Here is a 24,597-nt window from a genome sequence, read left to right as displayed (position 1 = left end):
AGTATATGGGATGTCTACTGTCTAGTCTTGGGTATCCAAGGGACATCAATAATTTTAAGTATCATATTTAGGAGGCGTGAGATCACGGTGCTGGAGGGGGCTGTGAATCAGGTCACGGGGGGAATTATTGAGCAAATTTAACTAACTTCAAATTTTCAAAAACTCAGCATGTAAAACAGACTCATTGTCTCATTCTGAAGAGCTGGTCCACGGAAATTCATTTGTTCATTCATTCATAAAATAGCCTAAGTGTAACTTCCTTAAAAAGGCAGTTGAGAACGTATTTCCCCTAGCAAAGAACTGGGCTACTTCCAGAAGAATGAGCTGCTTATTCTGAAATGTATTCAAGGAATGGTTGGCTTGAATTTCAGAGACAGACAGCTGCATTTTTAAGGAGGATGGACTAGGAAATATCTAATGATTCTTATCCATTTATACTTATACCATTTTCCTGCTCAAAAATACTGTGAAGGCTCCATAACAATGTCAAGGAAGGTCAAATTACTCACTGTGATGTTCAAGGCCCTTCAGAATGTTGCTCCAATGGCCTTTTCCAATTTATCTTCTGCCATTCCCCATTAGGCACCCACTTCCCAGTCTCACTGGTCCACTTGTCAGGTACCTTCTTGCCTCCTTGTCTTTTCTTTTTCACACTGTTGTTTTCTAGAATGCCCTTTTGGCTTTTCTTGACTTAGTGAAATGCAACTCATTTTTCAATTGGGATCATCAAATACTACCTTGCTTTAAGGCTTTCCCTCTCTCCTAGGTATTACTTTTCAAAGCTGACAGTCGCTGGTAGGAATTCACAGTCATACCAGTAATTTAGAGCTAGGGTCCACTCTACTTGGTTGGTCAGTGCCCACACGATAGTAGAGGTTAAAAATGTAAAACACCACCCTGCTGTCACTGTAATATATCTAATATTGTGTTATGGTTAATTTTCTATGTTCCTGTATCTGCTGTTAGACCTGGAGCCCCTTGAGGTCAAGATCGTGTCCATTCAAATCCAGAGCCCAAGGGCTTAGTAAAAGGCCTGTCACTCCACAGCTATCTGGAAATCTGAGTTGAATGAATTAATGGACTTTAAATAGCTCTGGTTCTAACAGTCACCAGCCGGTTAACATTTCCAACTTCAGAAAGCAGTTACCTCCTTCATGTTTAGAGACTTTAGCTGAAATTGGTATAATATACCAATGCAGTATGTCTTACCACTTTAGAGGTCTTTGGGAACATTCTGAGAATACACCTAGTTGATGTAGTTAAACTTTCAAAGAGGCAGAGATAGCTATGATCCCCATTCTCAGAAGGGGTAGAATGAGCCCTATAGAAGGAATCTACTGTATAGGACAATCCAAATTAAGAATCCAACAAATTTGAATTCTGTTTATGCCAAGTGCTGGCCATGTGAGCTTGAGTAAGTTATTACTGTATCTAAGCCTCAGTTTCCTCATCTATATAAAGGAGATAAAGATGGTTGTTGGAAGGAGGATTCCATAAGATACTGCATACAAAGTACGAAGCCCAATGCTGGCATGAAAGTAGATATTATTGCAGTGTTCTGGATTTGGCAGCTGTAAAAACAACCTTGGATTCATGAGCAGATACTACCTGTTGTACCTTCCTCGGCTTCTCATAATACATATACATATTTCTACTGCCTGGTTCCTAAAAGGCATTGTAAGATGTTGAATACACTCAAATATATATTTCAATGTTTGCAGCATTTAGATTCCAAGGAACATGCTTTTATGTTTGCTATGTTTTAATGTTACAGTTTTTGCCTTAAATTCAGCAACAGATTGACTTGACCCATTTGTGTTAAGCCCTTTACATGAGCAGAGCATTGTGGCTTGCACTTACTCAAATCCAAATTAAGATCTAAACCTGAAGAAAGAAAATCACCTTTTTAAAGAACCAAACTCCATGAGGAGAGAAAGTAGGCCAAGCACCTGCTGGACAAACTGTTAGAAGGGATCCATCATTTCTTTTAACTTTTGTTACTTGTTACTGGCACTAAAATAAATCCATTTGTGCCAACACCTATTATTTACCCACTTCCAAAAAAGGTCAGCATTCAAACAATACAGAAGATTCTGGATAGGACCTCATAATAATGATTTTTCTCATGGAAAGTTTAAGTTCTGGTTCTGCATATTTCTGGCTGTGTGATTTTGCCATACCTCAACCCTTTAGAAGACTAAATGAAATATATATATATATAATATTTATACTATATATTATATATACTAGTAATTAGTATATATAATATATATACTATATACTGTATGTATATACATAATACATAAATATATACTAATTACTAGTATATATAATGTATATATTCTAGTAGATTGTATTATAGCCATTCTAGTGGATGTGTGGTGGTATCACACTATAGTTTTTTTTTTTAATCTTGCATCTAGTATTTATTGTCTAACATCTTAGGAACTTCTTTTGTAATTTTTAAAATTAAAGTATAGTTGATGTACAATATTTTATAAGTTACAGGTGCATAATATTAGTGATTCACAATTTTTTTTTTTTGGCGGTACGCGAGCCCCTCACTGCTGTGGCCTCTCCCGTTGCGGAGCACAGACTCTGGACGTGTAAGCCCAGGGGCCATGGCTCACGGGCCCAGCCGCTCCGCGGCATGTGGGATCCTCCTGGACCGGGGCACGAACCCGCGTCCCCTGCATCGGCAGGCGTACTCTCAACCACTGTGCCACCAGGGAAGCCCCGTAGTGATTCACAATTTTTAAAGGTTATACTCCATTTATAGTTATTATAAAATATTGGCTATATTCCCTGTATTGTATAATATGCCCTTGCAGCTTATTTTATACATAATAATATGTGCCTGTTACTCCCCTACCACTATGTTTTCTCTCTTCCCCTCTCCCCACTGGTAACTACCAGTTTGTTCTCTATATCCGTAAGTCTTTCTCTTTTTTGTTGTATTCACTGGTTTGTTGTATTTTTTAGATTCCTCATATAAGTGGTATCATACAGTATTTGTCTATCTCTGTCTGACTTGTTCCACTTAGCATAATACCCCCAAAGTCCATCCATGTTGCTACAAGTAGCAAAAATTTCATTCTTTTTATGGCTGAGTAGTATTCCATTTTAATATTTATATACTACATCTTCTTTATCCATTAAGCTGTTGATGGACACTTAGGTTGCTTTTATCTTGGCTATTGTAAATAATTCTGCTATGAACATTGGGGTGCATGTATCTTTTCAAATTGGTGTTTTTTGGGGTTTTTTTTTTGGATATATATGCAGGGGTGGAATAGTTGGATCATATAGTAGTTCTATTTTTAATTTTTTGAGAACCCTCCATACTGTTTTACACAGTGGCTGCACCAACTTACATTCCCACCAGCAGTGTAGGAGGGTTCCCCTTTCTCCACATCCTTGCCAACATTTGTTATTTGTGTTGTTTTTGATGTCAGCCATTCCGACTGGTGTGAAGTGATATCTCTTTGTGGGTTTGATTTGCATTTCTCTGATACTTAGCGATGTTGAGCATCTTTTCATGTGCCTGTTGGCCATCTGCATGTCCTCTTTGGAGAAATGTCTATTCAGCTGTTCTGCCCATTTTTTAATTGGGTTGTTTGTTTTTTTGTTGTTGAGTTGTATGGGCTGTTTATATATTTTAGATAGGAACCCCTTGTCAGTTGCATCATTTGCAAATATTTTCTCCCATTCTATAGGTTGTCTTTTTGTTTTGTTGATGGTTTCCTTTGCTGTGCAAACACTTATAAGTTTGATTAGGTCCCAGTTGTTTATTTTTGCTTTTATTTCTTTTGCCTTGGGAGACCGATCTAAAAAAATATTGCTGCAATTTGTGTCAGAGAATATTTTGCCTATGTTCTCTTCTGGGAGTTTTATGGTGTCATGTCTTATATTTAGGTCTTTAAATCAGTTTGAATTTATTTTTGTATATGGTGTGAGGGAGTGTTCTAATGTCATTGATTTACATGTAGCCGTCCAGCTGTCCCAACACCACTTGTTGAAGAGACCGTCTTTTCTCCATTGTATATTCTTGCCTCCTTTGTTGTACATTAATTGACCATAGATGCTTGGGTTTACTTCTGAACTCTCTATTCTGTTCCATTGATCTATGTGTCTGTTTTTGTGCCAGTACCTCACTATAGTTTTAATTTGCATTTTATAATGATGGGTAATATTGAGCATCTTTTTATTTACACATTAACTATTTGTATGTCTCCTTTGGTGAAATGTCTATTCAAATATTTTGCCAGGGCTTCTCTTGTGGCGCAGTGGTTGAGGGTCTGCCTGCTGATGCAGGGGGCACGGGTTCGTGGCCCGGTCCGGGAGAGTCCCGCGTGCCGCGGAGCGGCTGGGCCCGTGAGCCGTGGCCGCTGAGCCTGCGCGTCCGGAGCCTGTGCTCCGCAACGGGAGAGGCCACAGCAGTGAGAAGCCCGCGTACCGCAAAAAAAAAAAAAAATTTTTGCCAATTTGGCAAATATTTTGCCAATTTTGTCTTTTTAGAGCTGTAAGAGTTCTTCGTATACTCTGAATATAAGTTCTTCAACAGATACGTGATTTGTAAATATTTTTTCTCAATCTATAGCTTACCTTTTTATAGTCCTAGGTGTTTTGTTCTTTTTTGATGCTACTGTGAATGGAGTTGTTTTCTTAATTTCATTTTCAAGTTGTTTGCTATCAGTATATAGAAATACAACTGATTTTTGTATATTGATCCTGTTTCTTGTGACCTTGCTATAATCATATATTAGTTCTAGTAGGGCTTTTAAAAAATTTTTGGTGGATTCCTTAGGATTTTCTACATACAAGATCTTATGTTTTAAATTAGGGTGAAATTCACATAACATAAAAATCAGTTATTTAAAAGTATACAGTTTGGTGGCATTTAGTGCATTCACATTGTTATGAAGCTACCACCCCTGTCTACTTCCAAAACATAACACCCTCAAAGAAAACCCCGTGCCCATTAAGCGGTCACTCCCCATTCCTGCCTCAAACCTCCAGGCCCTGGCAACCGTCTGCTCTCTGTCTCTACGGATTTACCTGTTTGGGATATTTCACATAAATGGAATCATACAATATGTGACCTTTTATGTCTAGTCAGCATGTTTTCTAGGTTGATCTGCATCGCAGTATGTATCAGTACTTTATTCCTTTTTAAGGCTGAATAATATACCTTTGTATGTATAGATCACATTTTATTTATCCACTCATCCATTCATGGACATGTGGGTTGTTTCCTTTGGCAGCTGCACATAAGCACTTGTGACAAGTATCTCTTCGAGTCCCTGTTTTCATTTCTTTTGGGTATACACCTAGGGAGTGGAATCAACGTATTATATAGTAATTCTGTGTTTAATTTCTATAATTTTATAAATTAGTTCTATAATTTATTTCTATAATTGTATTTTTTATTGAAGTATAGTTGATTAACAATGCTGTGCCAATCTCTGCTATATAGCAAAGCGACTCAGTTATACACATACAGACATTCTTTTATGTTTAACTTCTTGCTTTCCACAGCATTTGCAGTATTTGACATCCTCACCAGCAATGTATGTGGGCTCCAAATTTGCACATCCTCACCAAACCTTGTTACTTTCTTTTCTTTTTTCATTATAACCATCCTAGTGGATGTGAAGTGGTATCTCATTGTGGTTTTGATTTGTATTTCCCTAATGAGATCATATTTTGTAACTCTATATATTTTTAGTTGTTTTCTTAGTGATTGCTTTAGGAATTATGTGTCTTAACTTATCATATTTTACTCGAGGTTATTCCTAACTTAATTTGAGTAAAATATAGCAAATTTGTTTCAATATATTCCCCCCCTTTTGTGCTATTATTCTCATATACATCATACTTATATATATTATAAACCAGGTAATACAGTGTTATAATTACTGCTTTACACAGTTTATGTCTTTTAAAGACACTAAGGGAAGAGAAGAGACAAAATATGTTTATACAGTTTTTTATATTTACCATTTGTCTCTGTCCATTCAAATTATCATCTGGTGTCATTTTCTTTCAGTCTCATGTACTTCCTTTGGCATTTAGTTTAAGGCAAGTCTCCTAGCAACACACTCCCTCAAACTGTTTATCTGCTAATATTGTTATTTTGCCTTCATTTTTGAAGGATGGCTTTGTTAGATATAGAATTCTCTTTTGACAGTTTATTCTTTCAGCACTTTGAATGTGTTATTCCACTGCCAATTGCCCTCTGTTGTTTCTGATGAGAAGTCAGCCATTAATCGTACTGCTGTTTTACTGTAGGTGATGTCATTTTCCTCTTGCTGCTTTTAAGATTTTATCTTTGTTTTTGGCATTCAGTAGCTTGGCTCAGGGGTTTTACAACTTCCCGGATCTAAAGATTAAAGCACGCAGGCTCTGAATTAGCCAGGGATGTGTGGAGAACTTATCTAGCTCTTGTGACTCATTTCCAGGAGCTCCCTATTAAATTTCTGGGTAGTCCCCCATTCTGCCACTCACCCCAACCAGCAATGCAACTTCAAACTATAGTAACTGTGGGCTTTCCCTGTTTGTTTCCTACCAAGTTTGTTACTTTTACTGACAATGTGCTGGTCACAAGTTTCTTTTCCTCCACTCCAAATCAAGCCGCCTCCAGCAGCAAAGCTGCTGGTATTTACAGACTACCCTGCCCTGGTAGCACTACTATGCCACGAGCTAGGTGGGAGGAGAGGTGCAGCTCTAGGCAAGAATGCCATAGAGTCCTTCTGTCTTACCCAATGTTCACCAGTTTTTCATGAATAAATAGTTTTTCTATTTCCTATTTGCCTTTAGTCAATTTCCAGAACTCTGAGATGATCATTTTCCAAAATTTTGTCCAGTTTTATTGTTTTGTTTTTTTTTTGGGGGGGGGTGAGAATTTACCTACCTATTCTCTCTGTCCCAGCCAGAGGTTTTGCCTACACATGCATTTTTTTTTAATACTTTTGACACAGAGAGATAAATTTCTCTCCAGAAAGAATGACACCAATTTGTGCTTCTGTCAGCAGTATGTGAGAGTGCCAATTTCCACATAATTTTTCCAGGATTGGATAATAGCTTTAAATAAATCTATTGTAATTTATAGGTGAAAATCTTACAATACTACAAGTTTAATTTAAATTTCTCTAATTGCTATTACATCAAGGATCTTACTCAAGAATAAGATGAGATGATATTATATGTGTTAAAATCCTCTGGATGTAAAAATTTTCTATAGAAATGCAAAGCACATACTATTATCTTGCAATACTTTAAAGTCTGACCGCAAACCAAATTGTTCTCACAAATCCTTGTGTTCAAGATACTTAGGATAAGCCCAGAAAGATCCTTGCTATATATATGGAGAACTCAGGGTTTAATGCATGAATCATACTCATCCTTGGGGAACATTAGTGATGATGTTCCAGAAAACCAAGGCTAGAATAATTTCTTAGTAAATGCAGGGACTGCAGGATTTGGCAGGAAATTGGGGGAGGGAGAACAAACCACAATTCCCCCTGACAGCTCGGAGGTTGCAGACCAGTTCTGATATCGATTTAACATATCAAAGTGTCAAGACAACAGTTCTATGACAGTGTCTTATGACCTTCCAGGAATGATGTATGAAATGCGGAAGTTCATTCACCATTTCCTCTGAAGGGAAAAGGGAATAAGAAGGAAAATCCTTGGAAAGTCCATAAAACCTGGAAGATGAGGGCATGGACTTCTTTCTCTTTATAACATAATATATTTTTATTGTAGAAAACACAGAAAATTCAGATATGCAAAAGAACACAACATCTATTCACAGTCTTGTCACCCAGTGATAACTATTGTTATAAGTTTGTGTATACCCTTCTTGGTTTTATATATGGGAAAAGGAAAGAGAGGAAGAGATATTTCATAATCCATGTGAGTTTTTTTTTTTTAACTCTGCACTTCTTTTTAGCCCTTCAGTTGGGAGAGGAGGCTGCCAAGGAGAAGTCAGAACAGTGGAACCCGAGCTAAGACACAGAATCAATTTTTAAAGTCCATGTGGTAAGATGCTGATGAAGAATCTATGTACACTTAGATAATGAGATGTTCCATACCTGCAAAGATAATATCAGTATCTGTAGTAGGAGGGGAGAAGTGTGGAACAACGAACTATGAGTGTGAGCAGTACTTCTCAAATCACCTGTGGTGATGGATCTGTTTTAAATTTCCAGTCCATGCTAGACTGATGCTTTTGTGAAATATTTTAAAAATTATGCCTTGGGATGTCACAGCAATTTCAAATTGCTATAAATTACTGTAAATTTCTGAAGTTATTGCATAATCATAATAAATAGTTGATAGGCCAGCACAGGTCTATGGATCCCACATTGGGTAGGACTGTTGTAAGTACTTGTCTTGTTACAGCGACAATTTAGATATCACTAAGGGTAAAGACAGTGTGCTAGTAAATGTTTAACTGGTTCTCTGGAGGGGAAAACCCCTGATTTTAGCGTTTGATGATATCTGTGGTGTAAATACTCCCACCGTGACAGATTTCAGGCTACTAAGGTGAAGTCGATGAATGCAAAGTAGAGAGAGATGAGTACAAGTTGTCTGAAGCACACTGTTATATAACAACTTACAAATGGGCCTCTAGTTAATGGAACCTTCATAAGGACAAAAATAGAATATATGATTTTTAAACCAGCAGAAGAAAACTCACTCTATTCAATGGAAAGCAGGAAAGCAAGATAAAAAGAAACACCCTTCCTTTGACTGGAGTATTTCTCACATTATACAACCTGCCCCTTACGACAGAAGACAGAATTCACTCTCCAGCTTCCTCTGCAGCGTAGATGCAGACATGTGACTTAGGCTCAGCCAATCAGATGGCTTCTTTCTAGACCTCTATTCAAAAGAGAGCATCATGAGGAAGCTTTGTGTAAACCTTAGAGACAAAGATGTCCAGATCTTGGCAAGTAGCAGCAAAAGGAAACCAACATCAGTTCCAAACCTCATTAGTGAGAGCTGAAGGGTCTGTGGTGAGTGGTGGTTGCCCTGGAGGAGTTCCCAAGGTGTGGTTTGGGGACTGACATCTTGACTCTCCTGGAAAGTCTGTGGGATTCCTAATAGCCTTAAGATGCCCTTTTCTGCTTAAACCATCAACAGTAGATTCTGTTGTTTGCAACCAAGAACAATGATTGATACGGCATCTGTATCTCATTCTAAAAATAACATATGTATTGAGATATAATTTATATACCATACAACTCACATATTTAAAGTGTATAATTCAATGATTTTTAGTATATACATTAGCATTACTTCCTAAAAGGAAGCAGATATCAACTCTCTATAAGCTACAATATTCTAATAGTAAAGCTGGAATGGAAGGTGGTGAGCTTCTAATCACTGCAAAATCAAAATCAGGAAATTGCACTGACCAACTGTTAAGATGTTGAAGAGGAAACATCTGCACTGGATTACATGGTTTCCAAGATCCTCTTCTAATCTAAGATTCTATTCATTCATTCACTCATTTATCCATCCATCCATCCATTCTTTCTTTGTCCCAAGAAAAATGTTAAGAATCTTACAGGGGGCTTTGCTGGTGGCGCAGTGACTGGGAATCCGCCTGCCAATGCAGGGGACACAGGTTCGAGCCCTGGTCCGGGAGGATTCCACATGCCGCGGAGTGTCCGGGCCCATGAGCCACAACTACTGAGCCTGCGCTCTAGAGCCCGCAAGCCACAACCACTGAAGCCCATGTGCCTAGAGCCCATGCTCCACAACAAGAAAGGCCACCACGGTGAGAAGCCTGCTCACTGCAACGAGGAGTGGCCCCCAACCGCTGCAACTAGAGAAAGCCCACGCACAGAAACAAAGACGCAATGCAGCCAAAAAAAATAAATTAATTAAATAAAAATTAAAAAGAAAAAGAATCTTACAGGAATTTACAAAATGCCACAAGAGAACACAAATTAGAAGAAGTGAGAAATAGAAACAAAATAAGCTAGGTTATAGATATTAAATGAAGTCAGGAGTTAGGCAAATGCAAAAGGGCCTGTCTTGCCAGCCTTTATGTTGTTAGATGTAAACCCACACATCTGGCTTCCAGTTTTCCAGTAGTCAAGGCCAAGAGGGAGACTTGATCAGCTACAAAATTTACAGTGTCCATTAGGTGCAATTCTTTTTGGTTCTAAGACCAGAAAGAAATGTCCCCTGATCCCAGCCACACAAAAGTCACTCCTTTATACGACGGTATTTCCTTTTCCAGTTCCCCTTCGGGCTTTTAATCACTTTTGCTAACTGCCTTCTCTCTCATATTGGGTGGCACTTGGGAATGCTGACAGCTCTGAAGCTGAGAGCTATTGCCCCACAAATGAAAATAATAAAAATGCCTTTCCTCCTAAGAGTCCCAACACTCAAGTCCTCCTTGAATTGGCTCTTATGATGATGCCTTTTGAGTGATAACCACAACTACCATTTATTAAGCATCCGGGCACTTTACTGTCGTGACCTCTAGTCTTCACAATAATCCCGAACAAGATAGCATTTCCCTGTTTTATAGATGGGGAAACAGACTCAGGGAAAATGGTCTGTTCAAGGTCACAGAGCTGGTAAGCAGCAGAGCCAGGGTTCAAATCTAGGCCTGTCAGGCTCCATAGGCTGTCTTCTTTCAATACAATCCCACTACTGTTTCTAACTTTTTCCCTGATGATTGTTACTTTCTAACTTCTTAGAGCTTTACCTAAAGACCTTCATGTTAGTTAGGCTAAAGTTAATCTGCTGTAACAGGGAGAGCCAAATGTAGTTTCTTTTTTTTTTTCTTTTTTAAAAAATTTTTATTGGAGTATAGTTGATTTACAATGTTATGTTAGTTTCAGGTGTACAGCAAAGTGAATCAGTTACACATATACCCATTCTTTTCTTTTTCTTAGATTCTTTTCCCATGTAGGCCATTACCGAGTACTGAGTAGAGTTCCCTGTGCTATACAGCCGGTTCTTATTAGTTATCTATTTTATATATAGTCGTGTGTATATGTCAATCCCAGTCTCCTAATTTATCCCTTCCCCCCCTTATACCCTGGTGGCCCTAAGTTTGTTTTCTACATTCATGACTCTACTTCTGTTTTTTTTTTTTTTTTGTGGTACACGGGTCTCTCACTGCTGTGGCCTCTCCCGTTGCGGAGCACAGGCTCCGGATGCTCAGGCTCAGCGGCCATGGCTCACGGGCCCAGCCGCTCCGCGGCATGTGGGATCTTCCCGGACCAGGGTACGAACCTGTGTCCCCTGCATTGGCAGGCGGACTCTCAACCACTGCACCACCAGGGAAGCCCTGTACCCTTCTTTTTAGATTCCACATAAAAGCAATATCATATGATATTTGTCTTTCTGTGTCTGACTTAGTTCACTAGTATGACAGTCTTTAGGTCCATCCATGTTGCTGTAAATGGCATTATTTTGTTCTTTTTTTATGGCTGAGTAATGTTCTATTGTATATATATACTACATCTTCTTTATCCATTCCTCTGCTGATGGACACTTAGGTTGCTTGCATGTCCTGGCTATTGTAAATAGTGCTGCAATGAACACTGAGGTGCATGTATCTTTTCGAATTATGGTTTTCTCTGGGTATATACCCAGGAGTGGGATTGCTGGGTCATATGGTAATTCTATTTTTAGTTTTTTGAGGAAACTCCATACTGTTCTCCATAGTGGCTGTACAAATTTATGTTCCCACCGACAGTGTAGAAGGATTCCCTTTTCTCCACACCCTCTCCAGCATTTATTGTTTGTAGATTTTTTGATGATGGCCATTCTGACTGGTGTGAGGTGATACCTCACTGTAGTTTTGATTTGTAAAATGCAGTTTCTTTAACAATGTAGGAGTGTTTTTTCTCTCTCATGAAGAAGTGTAGCCTTGAGTGGTCTGGGCCAGCAGGAAGGCTTTGGCACTCATCACATAGCTTCTCTCATCACCATAGATCAGCTGGTGGGAAATGGGAGAAAGAAAAAGTCAATCAAGGACAAGTAAATTTAAGGAAAGGGTGTAGAAATTGCACACAACATTACTGCTCATATATCATTGTGATGAATGGACCATTGTAGCCCATTCTTCAAGGGCTACAAGGAACTCTGGGAGATTTTGGTTCTAGATGGATGATCAAGTGCCCAGCTAAAATTTGACGTGTTTGTTTGAATGGGGGTGAGGTTCTCTAACCTAAAAGAAAAGGGGGAAACAGTCTGCTGGGAATGGTTACAGGCTCCATCACAGTCCCCCTAGGAATAGTTTTCGTCTTTCTGATTCTGAATTTTCCTGTGAATCAGCATTCCACCACCAGTGACCAGATAGCCTTTTTGCTACTTGCTTTATATCTTGCTAAGAAAAAGATGTTGTCTCTTGTTTTTTGCAAGTTTTATTCCTTTTTTATTTCTTCCCTCTGCCCTTTAAAGCAAAGTCATTATTTACATAGAAATTTGGAGCTAGAAAAGACTTTCTGATTTTACAGATGGATAAATTGGGATTCAAACTGAGTGACTTATCCAGGGTCACTCAAATAGTTAGTAACAGAGGTAGGACTTCAACCTGGGTAGTTTGGTTCCACCCCATCAGATGGATATAAGTCCTTCTCCACCTAAGCCCCTTCCTTTGCCGTTTTTTTTTTTGGTGGGGGACAATGGCAGGAAAATTAACAACACATCTGGACAGCTCTAAAATTTTCCTTAGAAAATCATTGAAGATGCTAATCAGAACACAGACAAAACCTTCCACCTGGATAAAGCACAGTCATGCTCATTTGAAAACTTGTAGAAGCACTCCAAAATAACCCCTAGTCATTTCCAGGCTTCCTACAAATCCTCCTGACACACCTGAAGGTATCCTTCCTAATCAGTCTTGTAGTCTTGTCTCTGTTAACTGACCTGTAAAAGGTTACTGGAAGCATCAGAAATTCCAGCTCCTGTTAGCATCCAAGATAACACTGCTTTTTCTCCTTTTCTGTCTACTTTTCTCAGCTCAAATTCAATGCTGCTTGAAGGGCTGGAGGAATTCCATGAGCTCTAGGGTCTGGATGAACTAGCTTCTCAACCGCATTGAGATCAGATGGGCAGCCGTCAACAGGGCTGCTCAGCCTGGCATTTCAAAGACTGGCTTTTCTTCATTGAAGAGGAGAAACAAAGAACAGAGGGAGGGATGCAGAGTGTGATAGACATTCCGCTCTAGGGGTGTATGTGTGAGGGGATGTGGGTGCAGTGTGTACAACAGGTGTGGGTGAGGGTGTGAAATGGGTCTGTGTATTGTACAGAGGAGAGAAAGAGAAGAGGAAAAGAAAAAAAGAAAGAGGAGAAAGAAAAAGAGGAAGAAGGACTTCCCTCGTGGTCCAGTGGTTAAGCCTCTGTGCTTCCACTGCAGGGGGCACAGGTTTGATCCCTGGTCGAGGAACTAAGATCCTGCATGAACCTCGGAGCAGCCAAAAAAAAAAAAAAAAAAAGGAAGAATTCTAGAATGTGTCAGCAAAGTAAGCTAAAGGGGAACACAAGCGGTAGAGTGAAAGTGAGACAGCAACAGAGAGCAGGTAAGAATGTGTGGGAGGAAGGAGGGGGAATAAAGCACAGCTGGGGGAGCTCTTGATAGGGAGAGGCCCAATTTAAGAGCAAATACTCCTTTAAGAGATTGGCTGTCAGCCTGTCTGTCCGTATATCAGTCAGTCACTGGCAGTGTTGTACAGGCTGTAGGAATGTCAGATGTTTGGGGGTCATGGTCCCACCCACAAGGAACTTATAAGGAGATGGGGAGCTCCAGGAGAAATACCTGAGGGCTCCAACACAAGGGGTAAGTGAGAACGAGTATCAGCTGTGGGGCAAAGTTGTTAGTTTGCTGGGGGGTAAGGGCTGGGGAGGGAAGAGGACTCTAGTCCAGCACTGAGTTCAACAAGAGGGAACTGTTAAATAAATTATAATCTGCCATATAATGTACCACTAGGAATAATGACATAGATGCATATTGATTGCCATAGCAAGAGATCCACAGTTTAATGTGAAGTAGAGAAAAACCAGCAGGTTGTGAAACAGTACATATGGTATGATGCAATTTTATTATAAAATTATACGTTTAGATATATGAAAAAGGATATGTGTAGAATTGTTAACAGTGATGATTTTTGGATGGAGGGATCTTGATTTCCTTATTTATTTTCTTTTATTTTTTTCAGTAGGTGTGTATTTATTTTACAATCAGGAAAATAGGAAAGAATGTATATGAGAGAGAGAATGAGAGGATGGGTTAAGATGGGTTAAGATGGGTTAAGATGGGTTAAGAGCAAGTGCACATTTATCAGTTCTGTCTTGGAGGGTGCAAAAGGCTCTACTTGAAAGCCCAGAACTAACCAATGACCACCCATGGCTGATCAGTGACCAACCAGTGATGACACCATTGTGTCTTCCATCTCCCCCTCCCCTTCCTTTTCTCCTACCCTCCCTGGTCCCCTGCTTCCCCCTCTCCTGGCACTGGGGACGGTCCTGCTGATCTTTGGGAAGGTGCCCCCCTAAACCTGTGCTGAGTCGGACCCAGATGGAACATGCCCTTGACCCCAGGGAAGAGGAGGAGAAGGAAGGAACAGTGGGGTTCCCTTCAGGTTTTCCCCCTCCATTTCCCAGGAAGCAGAGCTGAGCCAGACCCCAGGGAAACAAGGACACACATTCTCCTGCTCAGATGGACTCAGAAGATGACTTTGTCCTGCCCCATGTGACACCTAGATTGGAAGTTCTTGTGGAGAAAAACCAGGGAGCATGTTCTCGGTAGCTGACTAATCTGATTAATTCTTTTATAGTTTGGGTCTGAGGTTGGCTCACGCCGCTGAGGCCGTCTGCCAGATGGGCAGATGTAGCTCAAAAATCAGCACACTGCGGGTCTGGTGTAAAGGGAGACTGTGATAAACACCTTTTGGGGCTAACCGATCTCAGAAGGTGGACTTACTTTGGGCTCTTCTTGTTCATCTTGTTCAAGCCCATCACTGGGCATACAAATGAGTTCTTTAAACTATGCATATCAAACAGAAAAACAGACCCTACTTAAAACACAGTTGCTAACAGCTGTTTCTGCTCGCAGTGATATACATTCTCTCTAGAGCAGGTGGCCTTTTGGTTAGCAAAATTCAATTTAATTAGGAGCTCAAGCAAGCACCCCTCCCTGTGCCCCCTCCTGCCCCAACCAGGGGTGGTTGAGAAAGTGACAAGAAAGCAGAGAGAGTTAAACTCTCTGATAAGAAATGAATAGAGGGAGATGCAAGAGGGAAGAGATATGGGAACATATGTATATGTATAACTGATTCACTTTGTTATAAAGCAGAAACTAACACACCATTGTAAAGCAATTATACTCCAACAAAGATGTAAAAAAAAAAAAAGAAATGAATAGAAACTTTGGGACATGGAGAAGGGAGAGCTTAAAAATGAAATGGTGGCAGGTAGAAGCTATGGAGAAACATGCCTAGAAGGGTCCTAGTGTCTAAGGTGGCTTAAGGACAACTAAAACCAAGTGTATTTTATATTCAGTGGTTTTGTTTTTGAATCAGTTCTGAGACTCTGTAGCCCCCTTGGTCGCTCCATTATAAAGAGCATTGTTCAAGTGACAGAGTGAAGCACTAGGGGTTTAGAAATTGGGTTCTGGGTCAGGCTGCCCAGTTTGAGACCCGGCTATGCCACTTGGGGGCTCTGTAACTTTGAATAAGTTCCTTTACTTCTCAAAGCCTTAGTTCTTTCACCTGGAAAATGAAAGTAATGGTATTTGTGAGGATTAAATGAGATCAGCTGTATAAAGCACTTAGTACAGAGCTTGGCTTATAGTAAACGCTTAGTGTCAGTGGTGGTCGTGGTGATGGTGATGGTGATGTTGGAGGAGGAGGAGACAATGATAACACAGCAGCTGCAGCTGCTTTATATAGTCTTTCATCTGCCAGTATTTAATATCAACTAGAGAAACCATAGAAGACCTAGCTGGACATTGGACTTTAGATGAATTTGTACAGTGGTTTTCATAGTGTGGTCCCTGAACCAGCATGATCAGCAGCCCCTGGGAACCTGTTAGAAATGCTGGTTCTAGGCCCCGCCCCAGATCTACTGAAACAGAAAATCTGGGTATGGGTCCTGTAATCAGTATTCTAAAAAGCCTTTCAGATGATTCTGGTGCTCACTTTAAATTTGAGAACTACTGAATTCGTGAACGCTGCTTTAGTGACTTGCGAGAAAGGAGCCACATTGCCGGTGGGTTAATTTTTTTCACACGTGTTCTAACGTGGCCAGTATACAATCATCATAATTTCACTGCATGCGATTATAAATAAATATATCGTGGAGTCAAAATTTATCCAGGTGTGAAAACTAGTACTTCCGTTTTCTAAAACTGATCTCATCTTGCTCTGGAGTTCCCATTCTTCTGGGGAAAGTCTTTTTCAGTTTAGCTCATTGATTTACTTCATCAATTCAAAGTTCAAACTCCTGTTGGGGAAGTATTTTGTCCTCCCCTCACCACCTTTCTAGGATGGCATCTGGTGCTAGAGGGAGCTGAGGCAGCCTCATGGTAGCAGGGAGAGGTCTTCGCACACGCTGGGTGTCCTCCCACCGTGGGTGTTTCTTATCCCTCTGGGCTCACAGATGTGACTTTGCTCCAGGACTCTGGGCTCCGGCCATTCCCACCTGGTCTTGTGGTGCCTTGTGCTGGCGCCTGCTGCTGGAAGCTGTGATCCCTGTCACAGTTTGCCCCACTGTAGCCTTCTCATCCCAATCCTACTGCCTAGACCTCCTTGGATCCTGGTGACCTGGACAGCAGACAGAGCCCAGACTGCTTCAAACCAGGGAGGAGGCAAGGGAGAAATGCAGTTAGTAAGAAAGGACAAAAATCAATTTATCCCATAGCTATTCACCCTCCTCCCTCCCTTCCTCTTCTCTCTTTCTTCCTTTATTTCTTTTTTAAAAGAATTATATATATATATATATTTTTTCATCAAAGCATAGTTGATTTACAATGTTGTGTTCGTTTCAGGTGTACAGCAAAGTGATTCAGTTTTTATATATATATATATATATATATATATATAAAACAGATTCTTTTCTTTAATGAAAAGCCAAAAGGGAAGAAATCTGTCTTGGAAATTGAGATTTAATAAAAGCAGGTAATACTCGGGGAGGACCTGGTTGCTAAAATTGCTTAAATATTCAATTCAAGATTATTCCCAAGAACTCAAGGTCTAAGTTATATGACAAGACACATCAGGAATTAAATTTTCTTTCTACTTAGGTAGAACAAAAATTAAAGTCGTGGTAATTTGGGTTTAATATAAAACCAGACCTTTTCTAGTTATTGTAGGACAATCTCTTTCTCTTCACTGCCTCCTAGAATATGTACTATATTAAAAATTTTCATTTATTTAGCACTTCTAATAAGCAGTGAAGACTTATTTAATATTTCATTTTTCTTAAGTCTTGCTTCTGTTCTACAGGAGTTATAAGCTGCTCAAGGACAATGATTGTAATAATGATAGCTGATAGTAATTTGAGAGGTTGCTGTGTACCAGGTTTGTTAGGCAGGGTGGACTAGGTTATGCTGTAATAACAAATGACCTCAAAATCTCAGTGGCTTAACACAATAAAAGTTTTCTTCTTGCTCATTGTGTATGTCCACTGGGGTCATCAGGCAACCTCTGCTCCAGATAGACTCCCTGGATCCAGGTTGACAAAGGGACCTGTGCTCCCACAGTCTCCCCAGCAGAGCGAAGGGGATGTGGAAGATTGTACAGCATTGCTTAAAACTTCTGCCTGGAAGTGACATTTCAGTCCTGCTCACATTTCATTGGCCAAAGCAAGTCATACAGTCACTCCTTACTTTAAGTTGGGAAGGTACACACTTATCGTGTGCTTGGAAGGAGGAGAGAGAAAAATATTTGGGGAGTAGCACTAATTATTATACCAGGCAATATGTTAAGCTCTTGATTCATGTCTCCATCTTTACAACTCCATGATGGAGGAACTGTATTAGTCTCATTTTTTATAATATGAGAAACCAAGGTCTCATGATTTGTAAATGGTCAAACAGGATTCAAGACCAGATCTGCTGGATTCCAATATTTGTGCTTATAACCAAAAGGTTATTCTGCTTCTTAAAGTATAGTGAGTTAACTTTTATTGAGCTCAGAGATTATCGAGGCACAACATCTAAGTGTTTTGTACACTTTATCTCATTCCATCCTCACAGCGTTGTGAAGTAAATTCAATTACTGGTCCATGCTAAGGGAAACCAAAGCTTAGAGAAGTTACAGTCTCACAAGGAAACTTCACCCTCCTCTAACTCCAAAGACTATTCCCTCAATCTACACTGAACTGCACTGTTTCTCAGAGTGAATGTTCTTTATGAGAAGCACAGAGTGCTTATTCACTGCTGGCTCCTGGACCCGCTACTGACCCACTGAATCAACCTTCTAGGGAGGGGCTTGGGAAGGACAGCTCTGATGTTTGCAGGCGTTTGATATCGACAATCCTCTTATCACTCTCATCCATGGTTGTCCCACTGCCCCGGCATGGCAGTTTGCTTCTGGTGGCAACCAAGCTAGTAAAAAACAACCCTCTATCCCACCACCAGACCAAAAAGAGATGATTATTTCTTTGCCACTTTGCTGACACTTACGAGAGAAGATGAAGAAATGAATACATTCAGCACCGGGCTCCTAAGCAAAATCCCCACCATCAACACTTTTTAAGACTTAAGGCAATAAAGGAGGGGGGAAAATGAACATTATTTCTCACTGAAATTAACTCCACAATTTAAGTCATAATTACAGAACTCATTACTGACCTAAAGCAAAATCGAAAGACATTAAGATTCTGTGAGTGTATACGGTGGATCCCTTTCTCCCTCCATACCCTACATGAAGGCAGCTAGATTCTGATGCTCTGAACACAGAAAGGGCAGGTCCATTGTACACAGCTGTGCAGGCTGAGCAGTGCATGATGAGGATGCCATTCCCATAGCCTGTGATGTACCTGCTCTGAGGAGGGGTCACAGATGTGGTTAAGGGACCTGATTTCTGAGCCCGTCTTGGGCTTACACCTTCCTAGCTGGCGTGGCTTGCGCAGACTCTTAACTTTTCTGGACCTACAAAATGTCATGATTTTGTGAGGTGCACTATATGGAGATTTTACTGATTATCACATTTACTGAATACTTTATATGCCCCAAGCCCTATTCCAGTACTTTGTCATGTAAATTTCAAAATAACCCCTTGAATTAGGTACTATCGCCTTTTCACGGATGAGGAAACAGGCACAGAGAGGTTAAATGATTTGCGCAAGGCCTCCCAGCTGCTACGTTATAGAAACAGGATTCAAATACAGGCGGTTGGCTCCTTAGCTCAGGTCTAAATAGCCCTTATACGCTATCAGCTCTATTCTATGGTACCCAGAGGCAGCAGGTGTAAAACTTGGCATCCAGAATGAACTAGTCCAATTCACTTGAGCAGGCCAGACCACAGTCAGTGGTAGGCTCAGCGCTAGGTGATTTACTTTAAAGGAGGCGTGGACTAATTGGAGGTGATTCAGAGAAGGCTGGTTAGTACAGTAAGGAAGCTGGAGCCCTGTCATCAACAATAAACTCACGGGCTTCCCTGGTGGCGCAGTGGTTGAGAGTCCGCCTGCCGATGCAGGAGACACGGGTTCGTGCCCCAGTCCGGGAAGATCCCACATGCTGCGGAGCGGCTGGGCCCGTGAGCCATGGCCGCTGAGCCTGCGCGTCTGGAACCTGTGCTCCGCAACGGGAGAGGCCACAACAGTGAGAGGCCCGCGTACCACAAAAAACCCCCGAAAAAACTCACACTTACTTAGTGCCTGACTATATGAAGTGCTTTACCTGGATTGATTTATTTAAGCCTTTATGACATCCTTGTGGAGTAAGTGCTAAAATTATTCCCATTTGATAGAAAAAGAAACTGAGGCACAGAGAGGTTAAATAATCTGCCCACACACAGCTAATAAGTATCAGGGCCAGAGTGCAAACCCTGGCAGTGTGAATCCAACCTGTAATTTAAATCAGTCCTGTACACAAATCACGGGGGGATCCTGTTAAAAATGCAGTCTCTGATTCAGTAGAGCTGGGGTGAGTCTGAGATTTTGAATTTCTCACAGTTCCCAGGTGATGCTGCTGGTCTACAGGCCACACTTTGAGTAGCAAGGCTTTCAACCACTCTGCTTTACTGCCCCCCAGGTGAGAGGAGATGGGAGGAACCAAGAGAGTTTAGCCTTCAGGCAGCTCAGTAGGTAGGGTTGAAGAAGGTCATGGCTGTCCTCAAGTATTTAAAGGACCTCTGTGTGAAAAGCAAATCAGACTTGATTTATCAGCCCCAAGGGTCAGAACGACACTGACATATCCCTGACCTTGCCCCTGAGCTTCAGACTTCTGTATCTAACTGCCTACAGGACCAGCCCCCTGGGTGTGTCCCTCAGGCAACTCTAACTCGATGTGTCCATGTACACCCATTGACTTTCCCCTGATTTTCCACCCCAGTCACCCACATCAGGAACTTGAACCATCCTAGACGACACTCAGTCACCCCAAATCCCATCAGCCATCAAGCCCATTTTACCTTCTGTTTCTTTTTTAATTTTTCACATTGAGATATAATTGACATCACATTGTATTCACTTTAGGTGTACAGCATAAGGGTTTGATATATGTATATGATGTATGTATATATGTATTACAAAATGATTACTACAAGTTTAGTTAATTAACATCACTACATGTAGTTACAATTTTTTCTTCTCATGATGAGATCTTTTCAGATCTACTCTCTTAGCAACTTTTAAATATAAAATAAAGTTTTGTCAACTACAATCACCATGTTGTACATGACATCCCTAGGACTTATTTGTCTTAAAATTGGAAGTTTGTACCTTTGGATCCCTTTCACCCATTTTGTCTGCCCCCAACCCCTGCCTCTGGTAACCATCCATTTGTTCTCTGTATCTGTGAGTTAGAGTGTTTTGGGTTCCACATATATGTGATATCATACAGTGTTTGACTTATTCACTTAGCACAATGCCTTCAAGGTCCTTCCTACCTTCTATTTCAACACATCCTCCCTCAGTTTCTTTGCCCCTATCTACTGTGTTCCTTGAGTCCCTTAGCATTTTTTTACCTGAACTACTATTATAGCTTCTACACTGACCTCCGATCTAATTGCAACTCCTTTCTCCACACTTTGCCAGAATGATCTTTCTGAAGTCCACACCTCACCATAGATGTTCTTGTCTTAACACCTACCCACAGCCCCTCGCTGTTCTCAGGATAAAACCCCACCTCCTTAGAATGGCCAAGACTCTTCCCGGCTTGTGCTCTGTGCACTGTTCCAAACTCATTTCCTTCCACGTCCTTGCACACTCACTTCTGTCATACCTGGTGCTTAGTGTTTTCCTCAACACCTCCCTAATTTTCCTGCTTCCAGGCCTCAGCCAGGCTAAGTCCAACCCCCTGGAAAGATCTTCACCTGCCAACCTTACAAACCCAAGCTTCATATAGCTGTTTCTCCCTTAGGAAGCCCTTCCTACCCTTTTCCTGGGTTTCTAAGTATATTCATTTTAATATTTAGCCTATTTAATAGTCTTTAATGTTACTGTTTTTTAATCTTGAAAATAGAAACTTTTAAAACTTTTTTTTTTGCAGGGTCTTTAATATATTAGGCCCTAATATATAAAAATGATCTGGGAATGTGTCTGTCTCTTTCTGGGGAGTACATAAACCAACTGTGTTTTATTCATAGGGTATCCCCACCATCTTACACGAATATTTGTTGACGTAAGGTTGCTTGTGGAATTATCTCTGACTCTCTTCTCACTTTCATACCCACATCTAATCCAACAAGTACTGTTGGTTCCACCTTTAAAATACATTCAGAATCCAACCACTTCTAACCCATTTGCTTCCTGGACAACTAGAGCAACGTCTGCACTGGTCTCCCCTCCCTCCCTCTTCCTCACCCTTCTGTTCCCACACAGCAGCTGGGGTGATGCTTTGAAGACATCAATCAGCTCATGCCATTCCTCTGCTCAAAAGCCTCTGGCAGTTTCCCATGACTCTTAGCGTGAAATCCAAAGTCCAAAGTGTGGCCTTCAAGGTCTTCACGCTCTGCGCTCACAATCTTCCCTGACGTCTTTCTCCTGCCTTTCTCTCCCGTATTCACCACTGTCCAGTCATCCTGGCCTTCCTGCTTTCACTCAGATGTGCTGAGCAGGCTTCTGCTTCAGAACTGCGCCCTTGATGCTCCTCCATGTGGAATGTTCTCCCCTCAGATATTTATAAGACGCCCTCTCTCACTTCAGTCGGGCCTCCAGGGTCACCTCCCCAGGGTGGCCTTCCCTGACCATCTTTTTAAAAGTTGTACTGTCCTCACTCTCAATCTCCTTGCCTTGATTTATTTTCCTCATAGTTCTTAGTACTATCTGTTTTTTTCTTTATATATAAACTGTGCATCTCTCCCACTAGAATCTAAGCTCCTTGGAAATAAGTCTTTATCTGTCTTGCTCTCTGTTGTGTCCCAGGACTTAGAACAACGCATGGCACGTAGTAGGCCTTTGACAAAGACTTCATGAATATTTATTTCATGAATAAGACCAGTGAGTGGAAGACTTTGTGTCATGGGAGGCTGAAGATGGAAAGCGCTGGCTCTGGATGGGATAAATCCCCTGTCATGGAGACCTTTCATTCACAGAAAAGCTGGGCAACAACTGTCTCATGGGCTTGCATACAGGAGATTTAGAGCAGCTGGGGGGCTGGACGGGACGGTCTCTAGCACCCCTCAAGGCTTTGGCTGTATTTGGTTTCATGTACCAGCAAATGATCCTCGGGAAAGCCTGATGGACACCCTTGAACTTGACTGAAGGAGCCGGGATGCCACAAAAGTCACAGTTAAATGCTTTTCAACATAAAATTTATTTTTTCAGTTTTTCAAGGAAATATATGATCATTCAGTAAATTCAGAAGGAAGGGGAAGGAAGAAAACATATACACATAATCCCCCTGGAGATGATCACTGTTAATACTTTGGGGTAACTGCTTCTTATTTTTTTAATGTATTTTTTGCTGTTACTTTATATAGTTATATATTTTGTATACTTATATATTAGTTACCTATTGCTGAATAAGAAATCGCACTAAAACTCAGTGCCATAAAACAGCAACAGTCATTTATTATCTGTGGGTCAGGAATACAGGAGCAGCTCATCTGGGACTTCTGGCTGGGGTCGTTCATGTGGTTGCAGTTTCGCTGGGGCTGGGACGAGACTCCTTTCAATGGCTTCTACATTCATGATTCTGGTGCCTGGGCTTGAAGACTCAAGTAGCTGGGATTCCTCAGGCATCTTTCTCTCTTTGTGGTCTGGCCACATAGTCTTTCCAGCATGGGCTTGGGGGACAAGGTGGACATCTAGATGGCAGCTCAGGTTTCCAAAGGTAGTTGTCTCAAGAGAGAGAACCAGGCAAGGTTCTTTAATGAGCTAGTTTGGGAAGTCAATAGCATTTCTGTCACTTTTACTGGTAGAGGCAATTACAAAGTTCCACCAAGGGAGGAGGGTTAATGTAACATTGTGAAAAAAGTATCTATCCATCCATCCATCATCTATCTGTCTATCCATCCATTCTCTCTCTCTCCCTCCCCCCCACCCCAGCTTTGGAAAATCCAGTGCCTATAAGTTATAATCATAAAATGTTTCCTATATTTAACAAATTTATTATAACATAAGCCTCCCCTCAAATTATAAACCCTTTTAAACATTTTAATTGCCAATAATATTTTGCTCTAATTAATTGTATTAGCAAATTTATTATAACATAAGCCTCCCCTCAAACTATAAACCCTTTTAAATATTTTAATTGCCAATAATATTTTGTTCTAATTAATTGTACCTGGTTTTGGACCTATATTTGGTTTCTAGTTTTTTTCCCTACTATAAACAATCATGCAATGAACATATTTATTAATTATGAAGCTTTTCCTTCTTTATCTCAACAATCAGGGATATGAAACTATTCTATAAAATTACTGGTTTAAAATGTATGAACATAGGGCTTCCCTGGTTGCGCGGAGGTTGAGAGTCCGCCTGCCGATGCAGGGGACACGGGTTCGTGCCCCGGTCCGGGAAGATCCCACGTGCCATGGAGCGGCTGGGCCCGTGAGCCATGGCCGCTGAGCCTGCACATCCAGAGCCTGTGCTCTGCAACGGGAGAGGCCACAACAGTGAGAGGCCCGCGTACCGCAAAAAAAAAAAAAAAAAAAAGTATGAACATAAAATCTATGTTTCCCTCTTCTAAATAGGATAGAAATGTTTCTTTTAATATTCTCAGTACATATTACCAAATTGATTTCCCAAAGTGTTGTGCCAACCAATTTATATTCCTGCTACAATGTATGCAAGTGTGTGTTTCACCTAACCTTAGAAATTACCACTAAAATAAAATGGTTGCTAATTCGACAGTCCAAAAAAGTATCTTTCGTTACATTTCTTGAATTACTAGCAAGAATGAGCATGTTTGCCTCTTTCTGATAGCCTGCAACATTCAAACATTCTCTTCTT

Source organism: Lagenorhynchus albirostris, chromosome 11 (genome assembly GCF_949774975.1).
Source record: "Lagenorhynchus albirostris chromosome 11, mLagAlb1.1, whole genome shotgun sequence".
NCBI lineage: Eukaryota > Metazoa > Chordata > Mammalia > Artiodactyla > Delphinidae > Lagenorhynchus > Lagenorhynchus albirostris.
The sequence above is the reverse complement of the archived record's forward strand: the minus strand, read 5'-3'. Positions refer to the sequence as shown.